Below are 16382 nucleotides of genomic sequence, written 5' to 3' on the forward strand. Positions count from 1 at the left end.
CTTAACTCCTGCTCGTCCTCGAGTAGGGAAGTGATAAAGAAAGAATTTTTGATGTGGAATGCTACCTAGCATAGTTGTCCTTTGCAACTTCTTTCACGTGACATGAATGTTCAGATCCGTAAGATTCGAAACAATAGTTTGCTATTGACATGAAAATAGTAATACTTCAAGCAAACTAGCAAAGTAATCATGAACTTTTAAAATAACAAGGCCAAAGAAAGTTATCCCTACAAAATCCTATAGTCTGGCTATGCTCCATCATCCTCACACAACTAATGTAAATCATGCACAACCCTGGTATTGGCCAAGTAATTGTTTTCGCACTCTTACTTTCTCAAACTTTTTATAACTATCACGCAATACATGAGCGCGAGCCATGGATATAGCACTATAGGTGGAATAGAGTGTGGTGGTGGTTGTGAGACAAAAAGGGAGGAGATAGTCACATTGACTCGGCGTATCAATAGGCTATGGAGATGCCCATTAATAGATATCAATGTGAATGAGTAGGGATTTCCATACAAGAGATGCACTAGAGCTATAAGTATGTGAAAGCTCAAAAGGAGAACTAGTGGGTGTGCATCCAACTTGCTTGCTCACGAAGACCTAGGGCAATTTTTAGGAAGCCCATCATTGGAATATACAAGCCAAGTTATATAATGAAGATTCCCACTAGCATATGGTAGTGACAAAGCAAGAAGCTTTCAATCATGAAGAACATGGTGCTATCATGAAGCACAAGTGTGGAAAAAGATAGTAGCATTGTCCCTTCTCTCTTCTTCTCTTTTTTTCATTTGGGCTCTTTGGCCTCTTTTTTTATTTTCTTTTTTTTTGTTTTTGGGCTCTTTGGCCTCTTTTTTTATTTCCTCACATGGTACAATGCTCTAATAATGATGATCATCACACTTCTATTTACTCACAGCTCAAAGATCACAATGATGATGACTCCATAGGAAATGCCTCCGGAAGTGTACCGGGACGTGCAACTATCTAGCATGGCGTATGACATTGAAACATCTCGCTAGCTATCTTACGATCATGCAATGGAAATATGAGAGTGACGGCACAAGTCATGAGACGGAACGGTGGGAGTTGCATGGCAATATATCTCGGAATGGCTATGAAAATGCCATAGTAGGTAGATATGGTGGCTGTTTTGAGGAAGGAATTTGGTGGGTTTGTGCACCGGCGAGAATTGCGCGGCACTAGAGAGGCTAGCAATGGTGGAAGGTGAAAGTGCATCTATACCATCGGCTCACATTAGTCATGAAGAACTCACACACTTGTTGCGGAAGTTTTTATTAGTAATCGAAACAAAGTGCTAAACGCATACTCCGAGGGGAAGGGTTGGTAGGTGTAAACCATCGCGCGATCCCGACCTCAACACAAAGGGTGACAATCAATAGATCAATTATGCTCCGGCTTCCTAACATAGCGGTTCACCATACGTGCATGCTACGGGAATCACTAACTTCAACACAAGTATTTCTAGATTCACAACACCCTACTAACACAACTCTTAATATTACCAAATCCATGTCTCAAAACTATTTGAGAGGAATCAAAACTTCTCTTTCTACTCAATGCACATGAAGATGGAGGTTTTTGCATCCTCTTTGGGTATCTATCACTTTTGGGACTACTTTCATAGCATAAGCCAACTACCAAATCACGCACCTCCCTGCTCTAAAAGATCTAAGTGAAGCACATAGAGCAAAAGTATCTAGCTCAAAAGATATAAGTGAAGCACTATGAGCATTCTAGCAAAATCATGATGAGTGCATGTCTCTCTCTCTCAAAAAAGGTGTGCAGCAAGGATGATTGTGACACAACAAAAGGAAAAAACTCCTACGGTACAAGAGCTCCAAGCAAAAACACATATCATGTGGTGAATAAAAATATAGCTCCAAGTAATGTTACCGATGGAATGAAGACGAAAGAGGGGATGCCTTCCCGGGGCATCCCCAAGCTTAGGCTTCTTGGTGTCCTTGAATTTGGCTTGGGATGCCTTGGGCATCCCCAAGCTTGAGCTCTTTCCACTCCTTATCTCTTTGTCCATGAGAACATCACCCAAAACTTCAAAACTTCACAACACAAAACTTAAAGAGAAACTCGTGATAACATTAGCACAAGAACACAAACTACCACTTCTTTTGGTACTGTAGCAAACTTGAATTCTATCTATATTGATGATGGGCTACTGTATTCTCACTTTTCCATGGCTAGTACCCCCCGATACTAACCATAGTTTCATAAAAACAAGCAACCAACTCAACAAAAACAGAATCTGTCAAAAGCAGACCAGTCTGTAGCAATCTGTATACTTCGAATACTTCTTTTACCTCGAAAAATCTGAAAAGTTACGACAGACTGGGCAAAAAGCATATCAACCAGCAGCAAAGAGAATCAACTCAAAAGCTATTTCTGAATAAAAATGACAAATCATCTCGTGAGCGTAAAGTTTTTGTCTTTTTCCAGCACGATCCAACAACCATTACCAAGACTAGTCATAAAGGCATTGCTTGGCTCAAACACAAAAAACACAATCACAAAAAAATTATGAAAGTGTGGACGCAAAAAAAAGAAAGAAAAAATATAAATTCATTGGGTTGCCTCCCAACAAGCGCTATTGTTTAACGCCCTTAGCTAGGCATAAAAGCGATAGAATCACGTATCGTCGTCTTTGGTGCTCAAACCATAAGTGGCAATCATCATGGATTCATAAGGCAATCTTATTTTCTTTCTAGGAAAGTGTTCCATGTCCTTCCTTAAAGGAAATTGAAATCTAATATTCCCTTCCTTCATATCGATGATAGCACCGATAGTCCTTAGGAAAGGTCTACCAAGAATAATAGGGCATGTAGGATTGCAATCAATGTCAAGCACAATGAAACCCACGGGTACATAGTTCCTATTTGCAATAATAAGAACATCATTGATCCTTCCCATGGGTTTCTTGACAGTAGAATCAGCAAGATGTAAATTAAGAGAACACTCTTCAATATCATTAAAACCCAGAACATCACATATAGACTTTGGAATCGCAGAAACACTAGCACCCAAATCACACAAAGCATTGCATTCATAGTTCTTTATTTTGATTTTGATTGTAGGTTCCCACTCATCATGAATCTTTCTAGGTATAGAGACTTCCAATTCAAGTTTCTCTTCAAGAGATTTTATCATGGCTTCGACGATGTGATCGGTAAAGGCCTTGTTTTGGCTATAAGCGTGTGGAGAGTTCAACATGGATTGCATCAAGGAAACGCATTCAATCAAGGAGAAACTATCATAATTGAATTCCTTAAAATCCACGGTAGTAATTTCATTACTACTCAAAGTTTTAACATCTTCTACTCCACTTTTAATGCTTTTAGCATCAAGATAGATGGACTCCGAATCATTGGGGCACTTTTCAACCAAAGTGGATTCATATCCAGCCCCATAATCATTAGGTTTGACACAAGAAAACAAAGATTCAATGGGAGTCACACCAAGCACTTTAAGATATTCGTGATTCTCATCACGAGAACACGCCTTTTTAAGCCATTCATGTCTAGCACGAATTTTGGCGGTTCTTTCTTGGCTCTCAATCATGGAAACACGCATAGCTTTCAAAGTTTCATCCATGTTGATTTTGGGAGGAGCACATCTAACTTTCAAAGCATCAACATCACTAGAAATTCTATCAACGCTCTTAGCCAAATCGTCAATTTTGAGTAGTTTTTCCTCTATGGACGCATTGAAAATCTTTTGAGAGTTGATGAACTCTTTGATATTACTCTCTAGATCAGAGGGTAATCTATTGTAATTTCCATGAGTATTGTTGTAGGAGTTGCCAAAGTTATTAGAGGAGTTACTAGGAAAAGGCCTAGGAACATAGTTTCCTCTAAAAGCATTGTTGTTGCCAAAGTTATTCCTACCAACAAAATTAACGTCCAAGCTAGCGTTGCTACTCTCAATCAAAGAATACAAGGGCATATCATTAGGATCCAAAGGAGCACTTCTACTAGCAACCAAATTCATTAACTCGTCCATCTTAGCACTTAACGAGTTAATTTCTTCTATAGCGTGTACCTTCTTACAAGTAGGTGACCTTTCAGTGTGCCACTGAGAGTAGTTCGTCATGATGTTGTCTAAGAGCTTTGTGGCTTCCCCTAACGTGATTTCCATGAACGTTCCACCTGAGGCGGAGTCCAAGATATTTCTAGAAGCGAAATTCAAGCCAGCGTAAAAGATTTGAATAATCATCCAAAGACTCAAGCCATGAGCGGGACAATTTCTAATCATTAATTTCATTCTTTGCTTGAAATTCATGATGTCATTACGGAGAGAGTTGATCTTAGCCGGCGGAAAATACTTGGATATATAAGCATCTTTGCACTTATCCCAAGAATCCATACTATTTTTGGACAAAGAAGAAAACCAAGTTTTTGCGCGATCTCGCAACGAGAAAGGAAAAAAAGCTTCAATTTAATCACGTCATTATCCACATCTTTTTTCTTTTGCATATCGCAAATCTCAGTGAAGGTATTGAGATGGGATGCGGAATCTTCACTAGGAAGGCCAGAGAATTGCTCTTTCATAACAAGATTCAGCAAAGCGGCATTGATTTCGTATGACTCCGCACTAGTGGCGGGAGCAATCGGAGTACTAATAAAATCATTATAATTAGTATTCAGGAAGTCACAAAGTTTGGTGTTTTCATTCATGGTGACTTCGGCAAGCAAGCAAGCACACAAGCAAACAAAGAGCAGGAGAGAAAAAGGGCGAACGAAAAGGCAAATGAAAAAGGAAAATTGGTGAAGTGGGGGGGGGAGGAAAACGAGAGGCAACTGTCAAACAAAGTAAATGCAAGAGATGAGTTTGCGACACCTACTTGGATGAGTCCTTGACTTGATCTTCCTCCCCGGCAACGGCGCCGGAAATTCTTCTGCTGCGGCAACAAAATTCCTTCCTTGGCGCTAGGAATTCTTCTTGTTACTTCTCTGGTTTGCGTCGGTTTTTCCCTTGAAGAGGAAAGGGTGATGCAGCACAGGAGCAGTAAGTATTTCCCTCAGTTTGAGAACCAAGGTATCGATCCATAAGGAGGGCCTCGTCAAGTCCAGAGTACCTACGCAAACACAAACAAGCTTGCACCCAACGCTTCAAAGGGGTTGTCAATCCCTTAAAGATTGTTTGCAAAGTGAGATCTGAAGGCGGAAAGTGCAACGAAGTAAAAAGTGTAAGGCTAGAAATATGGTGTGGAGTAGACCCTGGGGGCCATAGTGTTCACTAGAGGCTTCTCTCATACTAGCAAATATCACGGTGGGTGAACAAATTACTGTCGAGCAATTGATAGAACCGCGCAAAGTCATGACGATATCTAAGGCAATGATCATACATATAGGCATCACGTCCGAGACAAGTAGACCGATACTTTCTGCATCTACTACTATTACTCCACACATCGATCGCTATCCAGCATGCATCTAGTGTGTTGAGTTCATGACGAACAGAGTAATGCCTTAAGCAAGATGACAAGATGACATATTATCTAGTGTGTTGATTTTTAGGGAATTTATAGGCACAACCCCTAGGTCAGGGGGCCCACAAGCCTGTGGTCCGCGGCCTACCCCCTGGCCGTGGGGTGGGGGCTTGTGGGGCCCCTGCGGCTCCCCTTCCTTGGCTCTCAAGCTTCCCGATCTTGTTCCATTCCGGAAAAATCTTTTCGAGGATTTTCTTCCATTTGGACTCCGTTTCAAAATCTCCTCTGAAAGGGGTCAAAAACCTGGAAAAAACAGGAACTGGCACTTGGCACTGAGTTAATAGGTTAGTCCCAAAAAATATATAAAAGGCATGCAAAACATCCAAAGTTTGACAAGATAATAGCATGAAACCATCAAAAATTATAGATACGTTGGAGACATATCACAGAGCAACAGACTGATGCAACTTGTATCCATACTCTGGTGCCACTCGTGGTGTTATCTAGCAACCTCAGCTCCCAAGGGAGAGGTCGAGCATCTTGCAGCGTCAGCTTCCAAGGCCGAGCCCCTCAAGGTTCTTCTGCTCGCTGCCTCTACTCCCAAGGATGATGGCGGCAGAGCTGAGCCGCCAAGGCTATGAACGGACCTCCTCCCCACGAATCTCGATGGTGATGGTGCGGGGTGCAGGGAGTGCACCTATGTGACAACGATCTATGCGATGCGAGCAAGGGTGTGGTCATAGTGACGCTGGGAGGATGGGGAGGGCTCGACCGGCAAGGGGAGCGTGGCGGCCGTACGCCATACTGGACCCGGCGGGTGGAGGCAGTTGGGCTGCCGCACGTCGTACTCGACCCGTGTGACATGGGCCACGACCATTGTTTTGTTTCCTTGACGCGGGTGAGACCAAGATATCGTCGATCTCAGCGCAGCCCTTCCTCCATCGGCACTGCCAGGGCTGGATCGAAGCTGGGATGCAAGCCGCCGCTCGCCCCGTCACGTCTCTTCCTCAACTGACCATATGCTAAGACATATTGCACACATGTAGCTACATCTGCTATCCAACGAAAGCAACGGGGTGGTAACAACAGCAACATCCGGCTCACGAGAGACAAAAGCTAGCTTCTGGGCGCTGGCCGGCGCCCGCTGATGCCACGACGGCGTGTGAAGGTAACGTCGGGGTGCACAACCAGTGGATGGGGACGGCCACCTCGTGTAGGCAGACGCTTTTTTGGGAAACGAAACAAAACGGTAGCGCCTTTCGGGTGTATTATGTAATTTGATGGAAGGGTAAAATTGTCATATAAAAATTGACGGACTAAGAATACCTATTTATTTTATTAGTAGGTATAGATAGTTTTGAATTGACTACAAGTGTTTTTTTGTGTGAAACCTGCATGGCCATAAATCGGACCCCAACGGTATTGTGTATCGATCCAATAAACAACATTGAACTTACATGAGCATCTAAAATACACCTATGCAACATAAACATTCTACAAGCCATTATAACTTTGTGACTCGATTTTATTGAAACCTAGCACTACTGGGGAAAACCTTATACATGGAAGCTTATCAGTAGTGAGCTTTTGCTCAGGGTGCTAGTGCTACTGCTACTTTGTAGTAGCGCGGTGTAAGCAAAGACGCTGCAGCTAGTTATGTACTAGCAGTGCAGGTGTGCGAGCTGGTGCTACTGCTAAGGGGTCACATCGTCACCCATCGGGCTGCCTCTAGCAGTAGTGTTGCGGGTGTGCGAGCCACGTGCTACTACTATACTGCTTAGCAGTAGCGCATTTGGACAGCCCGCGCTACTACTAATGTCACATTATCCTCAGCCCCACGCTCGTTTCTCCACTCCCACTCTCACACTCTTGCCACACCTCGTCGTCGCTCTTGTCGCCCTCGCCCACCGTCGCCGCTGCCAGGTGTCTCCCTCCCTCCTCCTTTGGCCGCCCTCCTCTATCCTCCCTCCTCTATGCTACCACCTCCTTCCTCCCACATCCCTCCTCCCCCCATCGTGTGACCATCCTCCTCCCTCCACTTATTCTCTCTTCCCTCCTCCCATTTCCATCCTCTATCCCTCCTCCTGTTGCTCTCCTCCCTCCTCCTCCTCCTCTTCACTCCCCACTGCTCCCACCTACCCTCCTAATTAAGTAATGTTTTAGGTATAGGAATTTTCAGTTTCTAGTTTTTAGTAAAGTATATGTAGTAGGAGATGTAGATGTAGTAGTACTTTCTATTTATAGTTTATTCTATAAGTTTATAATTTCTAATTTACTCAATTAGTTAAAAAGTTAGTTGGTAGAAAAATGTGTTGGACACTTTGATGTAACTAGTAGTAGAATAGAATGTAATTTTAAATGATGATGGTTCGAGTTGTTTTTCAGAATGGTTCGAACATGTGGAAAAAACAAAATGAAAATGACAATGAAAATGAAAATGAAATTGAAACTACCGAGTGGCCTATGTTTTGCCGGAATGTTAATTCATTTCCGTCTCGGCAAATTTCACGGGCTCGAAATGTTCTGTTTTTAGAAAAGGTTATGCCGAAATTTTGTCACAATAAGAATTAGATGTCATTCCAGCAAATGCTTATAGGGTGCTTAAAGTCATTTTCCACACGGATGACTAATTCTTATAGGGCTGACTTTCAGTCTATTGGAGCTCCTTGTGTTACTTTCAGTATGTCCTTGATGGAGGAATACTGACTATTGCAATGGGGGTCGCTTCCTCTTCTTTTATTCTTGATATATATACCTCGATATAATGGGCAAGGAGAGAAGAAGATGTGCAACCAACACACACAGTTGAAATATCAGAGAAAGAATCTCTACTGTTGTCATCGATGCTGCTTCCTCCTTCGTTCCCGTGTGCTAGAGATTTTGGTATTTCACGAGGGAACGAAGGGAGGAGGGGTCATCACCGACGGTTGAAATAATAGTGTGAGGGAGTGTCCACCAACATACACCACCATATCAGTGTGTGAGAGTGTGCACCACATACACCATGAGATATGAGAGTTTTTCAAGGAAGCATCGACATGCTGAAACTCAACCCATGCTGATTTTTCATATACACCAATAGTTGTGGTCGATTTTTAATCTTTGAATCATGAATACAGGAAATGTCATCTAAGGACGAGGGGATCCTTGAGTGTGATTATTGTGGTGAAGACCAGGGTCTGTGTGATAAGCCTCACCTGCAAAACGGCAGGTTCTTCACCATCAAGCTTCATGAGACTTTTGTTGTTTTTATGGTATGAAATGATGACCACTATTTTTGCTTCTTTGCTTTGTGTTTCTTTGCTTCAATGTGTAATTTCTATTTTTTTTACATTTCAACTAGTGCATCCCATGCCATGCAAGACGGTATGTCTTGGAGAAGCTTGGCTTCCAAGAAATAGAGAATATGGAGACGAGGAGATCTCACTTAAGGACTAAACAGGGTTTCACATTTCTCGTTACACTATGCAATGCAATTAATAAATCACATTTTTTTTGCTCAACTTGGAAATATCTAGGCAAGGTATATGGATTTCAGAAGGATACGGAAATAGCCTTCGATATTCGCCCTGAAGATGATATTGAAGGTAATATCGACATTTGGATAGACGTCGATATGCTTCGAGTGTTACCTCAGTGTGAGTTTGACAACCATATTTGTTAAGTGATTTGCATTGTTTATTTAAAAATAGTTGATCTTCATCCCTATTTAACTTGTTTTTTTATTGATGACTTATTTCTCTTCTTCAAAAAATACTCAAAACTACAGTTGTGGCTCTGATCTAACTTGGTTGGAGAAAAACCATCTGATCTCATTTATTGATGATGTTGAACATTATAAGAACAATTATGAAGATATGTCGAAATTTATTGTGAATACGTGCCACTAGTGCACGAGTTGAACGCTAATAATTTCCATGTAGATAGTATGGTAAGATTTTTTTTACTATTGTGTCATTAATTAGTCCATCTTTTGCATACATAATTTTTGTAAGTAAAACTAGATTGCTAACTATGTTATTATTATGTTCTTAAACAGAAATTCCCGTCGGAGGTTTTGCATGAAGTGATGACTATAGAAGGTCGTCATTTGAATGTTATCAGCTTACGGCCAGAGTGGCCTATATGTTTCCGCAATGCATACTCGCTTTCTAGAAGGGATGGAAGCCTGAAACTTTAAGGATTTGTGCATGTCACATGTCAGAGATAGGTGAATCTCTATTCTTCACAATGGAGAGAGTGGATCTTATATTTTTTGCGCTATTTTACCCAGTAGAGAGTAGTAGATGCTAACTAGGAGAAAATAATATGTGCTAGTCAAGAGAGATGACCTTTTTTAGTTTATGACATAATATGATGAGATGATCAGGATGATGATAAATAAGCTGATGATAAGTTGTTAGATGATTGAAAGGATGATGAGTTCTTAGATGATTAAGATGATGATGAATTGTTAGATGATTAAGTGGATGATAAGTTATATGACACATATTAGATAAGAGTGGATGGATGCAAGTGATGGTATTGAATTAGAGGAAAATATGATGTTGCAATTCGCAACATCATATTTTCCCTCTAACCCAACTTGATCACTTGTACCAATCCACTTTAATCTAGATGTTTTTTACACAATTATTATTGATGTTCTATATTAATTAGTATAACCATGTATAAATACAATATAAATATAAAAAAGAATTACTCCAGTGTAGTAGTGACGCGGCTTCTAATAGCCCGCTGCTGCTATTGCAGGATAGTAGTAGGGCTTGTTACGAAAGCTCGCTACTACTAATCCAGTTTCTAGTAGCACTGGCTGCGTGCGCTACTAATAAATGTTAGCAGTAGCGTCATAGCAGTAGCACGGCTACCCGCGGTACTGATATGCTTCTGACAGGTGCTACTGATAAGCTCCTAGTCGTACTCCTCCATCACGAGTCTGACCTATATATCGTCCACCATAAACATAATTTTGTAATAAAGTTCAAGTAATGATTAAATTCTATTAAAAAATAAGGGGGAATGATCAATGCACACCACATCGGTCGAGTTATTTTCCTCCTAGCCATGCATTATATATGTTTCTTCACTCTCACCCTACATGAAGGCATCAGCTTTGTTCACCAAAATTGGCATTTAAATCATGCATGTTAGTCTCATTAGACACTAAAATTGACAATTTAATCAATACTTACTGATCTACCAAAGAAAACATGTTTTTAGTTGATATGAACGAAGAAGTGGGCCAACTGAGGCGGTTCTCAAGGAAAATCAGTGGAAGAATGCCAAAATCAAAAACGAAGATGGTGGGAATGTGGATGGAGGACGAAAAATGGCACCCCACATACCTATGTATTTTTTATGCAGAAGAAAATATATACATACATTTAACTACATAATCTTGATCTTGTGATCATCGACGACATCCGCAACATGCAACTCCAATATCATCTTCTCCTCCTCAATTTTTCTTATTTTTTCCTTCAAGTAATTATTTTCTTCTTCAACTAAATTTAACCTCTCAACAATAGGGTCGGTTGGAATTTTCGGTTCAACAACCTCCTAGATAAATAAAATCTATGTCACATTGGTCAGCATAATTGTCATAAACAATAAATGAACCAACAGTTATGAAAAGATAATATATACCACATCTGAATCATAGACAGGACGAGGGCCGACGGGGGCAGATACCAAAACCATCACACTATATAATAACAAGGAATAATAAAAGTAAGAAAATTAGACAAGTATCTATTTGAAGTCAGAATTTTTTTCTTTCAGAAAGAAGATAAGAACAAGAGGCTCACCACGGTGGTGCCGGCGATGAGATCGACGCAGGCGATCGACGGCGGTGAAGACGGGGCGGGGACGGGGCGTGACGGACCGCTAAATCTAGGCAAATCTCGTTGAAAATGGAGCTCAGAAATCGAGTTTCGAGAGGAGAAAGCTTAACTAGTGTGGCTCGGGCATTTCATCGAACACCTCATGTGCATAGGAGGTGAACTAGAGCACCCAAATGCCCTCCCCTCGCCGGCTTGAGAAAAACAGAGCACTGTGGAGTGCTCTGCCGCGGGGGTGGGTATATGTAGGCAAGCTATTTGTCCCGGTTCGAGCCACGAACCGGGACCAATGGTTGTGGGCCAGCAGCGAGGACCATTGGTCCCGGTTCGCGGCTCGAACCGGGACAAATGGTTCCACACGAACCGGGATCAATGCCCACAAGGCCCCGGCCGCCCCCCTGGGCTCACGAACCGGGTATAATACCCTCCATTGGTCCCGGTTCTTGAGGAACCGGGACTAATGGGCTGACCAGGGCCGAAACAATAGCCGTGTTTTCTATTAGTGAACCGACATGGCTATAAATCGGACCCCAGCGGTATTGTGCATCGATCCAAGAAACAACATAGAACATACATGAGCATCTATAAAACACATCTACGCAACATAAACATTCTACAAACCATTATAACTTTGTGACTCTATTTTATTAGAACCTAGAGGCATATTATATCTAAATCGATAGGGCTAGCGGTCTGATTTAATCTTGATTACATGACTTAACTTTTTATACCGAAGTACAGTAGATTGACACAACAGTAATCCGGAAGAATAGATCAATGTAGACCAAAGAATTAGGCTCCTACACCGGTAAATGCAGTACTTCCATTGGTTCCAAGAGAAGTATGATCGAGCTAATCATGGCCCACGCTTATGCTACTGCTGTAGACGTAAAAAACCAGGTGTAAGAAGGGAAGTGCTATTCTGAGCTCGAGCTCATATGATCTTGGATGAACAGTAAAATCCGAAAAAATAATAAAACATTTCCAAAGATTCTAAATTTTTGTGATGATAAACATTGATGTTTTTCCTACATGCATGCAAAAATTCATAACGGAATCACATTCCTAGAGGTGTAGACAAAAAAAACAAAATTGTTGCTCCAAAATGCTTCAAAAAACACTAATTTTGAGCATTGATTTTGTTTTTTTTGCCCACCCCTCCACAAATGTGATTTCACCATGAAATTTTGCACGCATGTATAAAAAACATCAATGTTTCATGTCCCAAAATTTCAGATTTTTTCGACCTTTTTAACTATTTTTCAATTTTTACTGTTCATCCCGGAGTATATGAGCTCGAGCTCATATACTCCATGTCCAAGAAGGGAGCCGTGTAAGAAGAGATAATGTGTTGTTTCTCTAGTTTACGTTGGGAGAGCCATTATATCTCCCCTGCTTCCGTGGAGTCACCAAACGTCCCTTGTTTGGCAAAGATGCGTGTCAGTTGGGCATATGAATTGCCTTTGGAGAACTGTCATCGCCATCTTGGGAGCAGGAAGGACACGGCACTCTGGCACCACCATGCCCACCACCTGATCGCCGTCGTGTGATTCTTTTATGGCGGCCGCGGCGCATTCCTGTATGATGCCAAGCAGCACCGTCTCCAGGTCCTTGAAGTCGGCCCACCCGCGCACGTCTGCGCGGACAGCCCGCCGGTCGCCGGCGATGAGGTCCGACACGGGGTAGCCCTTCCTGGGCATCATGTAGTCCCGCGCGGCCAGCTTTAGGGTGGGGCAGTAGTCGCCCCTGCCGTCGCCGAGGTACACCACTCTACTCGGCCTCCTATTCCCCACCGCCGCCTCCGCGGACAGTTCTTGCAGCAGCTCCTCCATCACCTTGCCCTGAATTTTGCCACACCAAAATGAGTGGAATATTTCCGGCGCAAAAAATAGAGTGAAATCTAGCAACGCATTCACTGAATGACTGAAAGTGTCTGGTGCGTCACCTTGCACATGTTAGGAGGGCAGGTGGCGAGGGTGCAGCCGTGGCTGCTGCAGGCGCCATGACGGAAGTCGTGGTGCGGGGTGATCCTGAGGCAACCGCCGGCGTCGACGCTGGCCGAGTTGGTGCTGATTTCCGAGAAGCAGCCGGCCAGGCCGTGGTGCGCAAGGACGGTGTCGATGAAAAACGCGTTGGCGTCGCTGAGGATCCGCAGCTCGCAGCCGAGAGCCTGCGCCGTCTTGATGGCCGCCACGACGTGATGGGACAGAGGCGCCGTCCTGATGCTTCCCGCGATCTCGTCGATCGTAGTGCCTTGCGAGTGCAACTCGCCCATCATGGTGTCCTTTTTAAAAGGAACGCAACAGTTTCATAAAAAGTCCTTTTTACGTTACGTGCGCACGCACTCCACGAAAATTTAAATAATTCAGAATGAAATGCGCACTGTAGCAGCTGAGATTCGGTTTACAAAAGGTTGAAAAGTGATATTTGAGACCAGGGCAATCATTGAAACGATTACCAGGTGCATTTGCGACATAAAAAGACATCACATACGATGCAAGAAACAGAGGCTTACGATGGCCGAGTTCCAGGGGAGGTGGAGCAGGAGCTCGTCAAACCGCTGGGTAGCGCCGAGGGCGTCGACGACCCAGTTGTCGCTGTCGCAGTCGATGATGGTCTTGTCGAAGTCGAAAATGACCACCACCCCGGCGTCATTGCTCGCGGCCATTGTTGCACCTCAATAGATATCTAATTTAACCAGAACAGAGGACTACGGAAAGAGCAATATGATGGTGGGTTGCGGTGGTCGGGTCGAGGCTACGGCCCATGTTTTTATAGCGGCGGGCGACCTTGGTAGGCCATGAATCGAAATGGCGAACGGATACTATTGCTAATGGAATATGATGATTGTTAAACACGGCAGCGTCGTAATGCGCCGTGATGCCGTCCGCATTATTACAAGATCTGGCTTTTCCCCTTTTTCCACTCGCGCGGATGGGTGGAATTTGGGAGGCGCACCAGCTAATGGAGGCCGGACTGATTACTATCTTTTTTTTTTGTTTGGGGGCGGAATGATTACTACTAATTGCCAGGATTGTTCGTGGGAATATTCTGGGATCGAGCGATCGAGTGTTTGTGTTCTTTCACTTTTCCGCTACCGTTTTTCGGGCGATTATAACTGCTCCTGAGTGGCGCACTTGCCTTTTCCCAGGTTTCCTGGGACAGGAAGAGAGACGTTACGTGAGCTAAAGAGAAACCTGTTTGGAACCATAATAGATTATGATAATCTGGATTATGAACATACTCCCTACGTTCCTAAATATAAGTCTTTTAAGCGATTTCACTAAGGGTCTACATACGGAGCAAAATGATTGAATCTATACTCTAAAGTATGTCTATATACATCCGTATGTAGTCCACTAGTGAAATCTCTACAAAGACTTATATTTAGAAACGGAGGGAGTAGATTATATAATCAGGTTTATAAAAATAATCCAGGTGAACATGTTTGGAGACCAGATTATATAAACTGTAAACCAGCTTTTAAATTGTACAATGACATGTTTGCCCTTTGTTTACAAGAAAAAATAGGAAAGTGGCGGTTAATTCTCTTAAAGTTTACAAGGGTGACACGTCATTTGTAATCCATAATCTCATTTTAGCTGGGGTAGAGCAGATTATGAGATTATAATAATCTGATCATCTAGTTTATAAAATCAACAATATAAACTGTCCTGTTTGAAATATAATAGATTATAAAAACCAGATTATATAATCTGGGTGGTTACAAACAGGGCCTAACAAGAAAAAACGCTCTATTGCCCAGTTTACCCAAAAAGACTTTAGACCCGTTTTATATATAAAACAACCATCATCAACATATCGGTACAAACGCATGCCACCATAACACACGCACACACCTAAGGCAAGATACAGAGGTGCTGAGCGCAACAATACCAACCTCCTGACACTACAAGAGCAACGAGGAAACTTAACCGTGAACACGCCATTACGAAAAGATGAAGCCGCATACGATGAACCATGGGCTTCAAGGCGACGCCTTCAGGAAGGTTACGACACCGGAGCGTCGTCACCGCCTGATCCAAGGATCAGAGTTTCCCCTGGAGCAACACGACGGGAAATGAGAGCCGCGATGACACCTTCAAGAAGGGAACGAGCTTCGCCGCCGCCGGTCCGTCCGAAGATAGAATAGGTTTTCACCCCGGCCAATACTAACCGCCACCGAATGCCACACCCCAGCTACCACACCGTCCACACGACCATGGTCACCGGGCAACACCGAGCACGGGCTCTGCCCATAAGCACCGTATCGTAGGAACGAGCCTGGCAGTAGAGGTGAGGTGTACGAAAGGAGAGGCCAGAGTTCTAGCTACGGCGAGTTTGTACACACGATGTATGAGTTCAGGCCCCTCTCGTGGAGGTAACAACCCTACGTATGAGTGCTCTCGAGCTCTTGTCTTGTGGAATATGTGTCTTACAAGGGGGTGCGAACCCTTGTGCAAGAGGGGAGGGTGTCTTATATAGAGTGCGCTACCCCTCATCAAGACCGGGCAACCAAGGGTTCGATTAGTGGAGATAAAGGCATACGTTAGTGATAATGTACATAATAAATGTTACTTATGACGACCAGTCGAATGCCCGCTCGTTGGCCTTCCTGGAGTGGCTTCTGATCTTCTGTGGTCGACTGGCTTCTAATTCTTCCAAGTGAAAGGCTTCTCTCGATTGAAGGGACAAAGTCTCTGAGTGGATGTTCTATCGAGTGACTCGTGCACCATGGCGAGTCAGTCGGAACCTTCCTTGTAATCTTGAAGTCTTTAATGTAGTGCCCTTGGGTAGGACATGTAGGTCAGGCCTATGACCCTACCCTAGGTACATATCCCCATCATTAGCCCCCGAATGGATCGGGGTTCGAGTGAGAAAGAGGTCGATGCAGATTCTGGTAAGTCACGCAAACTCCGAATGCACTTCAGGGCTTAGCAGAAGTGTGCGTCGACTGAAGTCTTTGTCGTTCACCCTGATCGATTCTGTCTTGAAATGCATCCGAGTGTATTTGAAAGTGAAAAATGGTCTGAGTGATCAACATGATCTCTTAATGTGATGGGTCGCTTCGTCGG

The 16382-nt window shown here is 43.2% G+C and overlaps 1 pseudogene; it reads right to left on the reverse strand.

Moving 5' to 3' along the window:
• Window positions 1-11975: 11975 nt before the first annotated feature.
• On the reverse strand, window positions 11976-14069 carry LOC123402349 (annotated as a pseudogene).
• Window positions 14070-16382: the final 2313 nt, after the last annotated feature.

The sequence above is a fragment of the Hordeum vulgare genome, chromosome 6H (assembly GCF_904849725.1).
Source record: "Hordeum vulgare subsp. vulgare chromosome 6H, MorexV3_pseudomolecules_assembly, whole genome shotgun sequence".
NCBI classification, from domain to species: Eukaryota; Viridiplantae; Streptophyta; class Magnoliopsida; order Poales; family Poaceae; genus Hordeum; species Hordeum vulgare.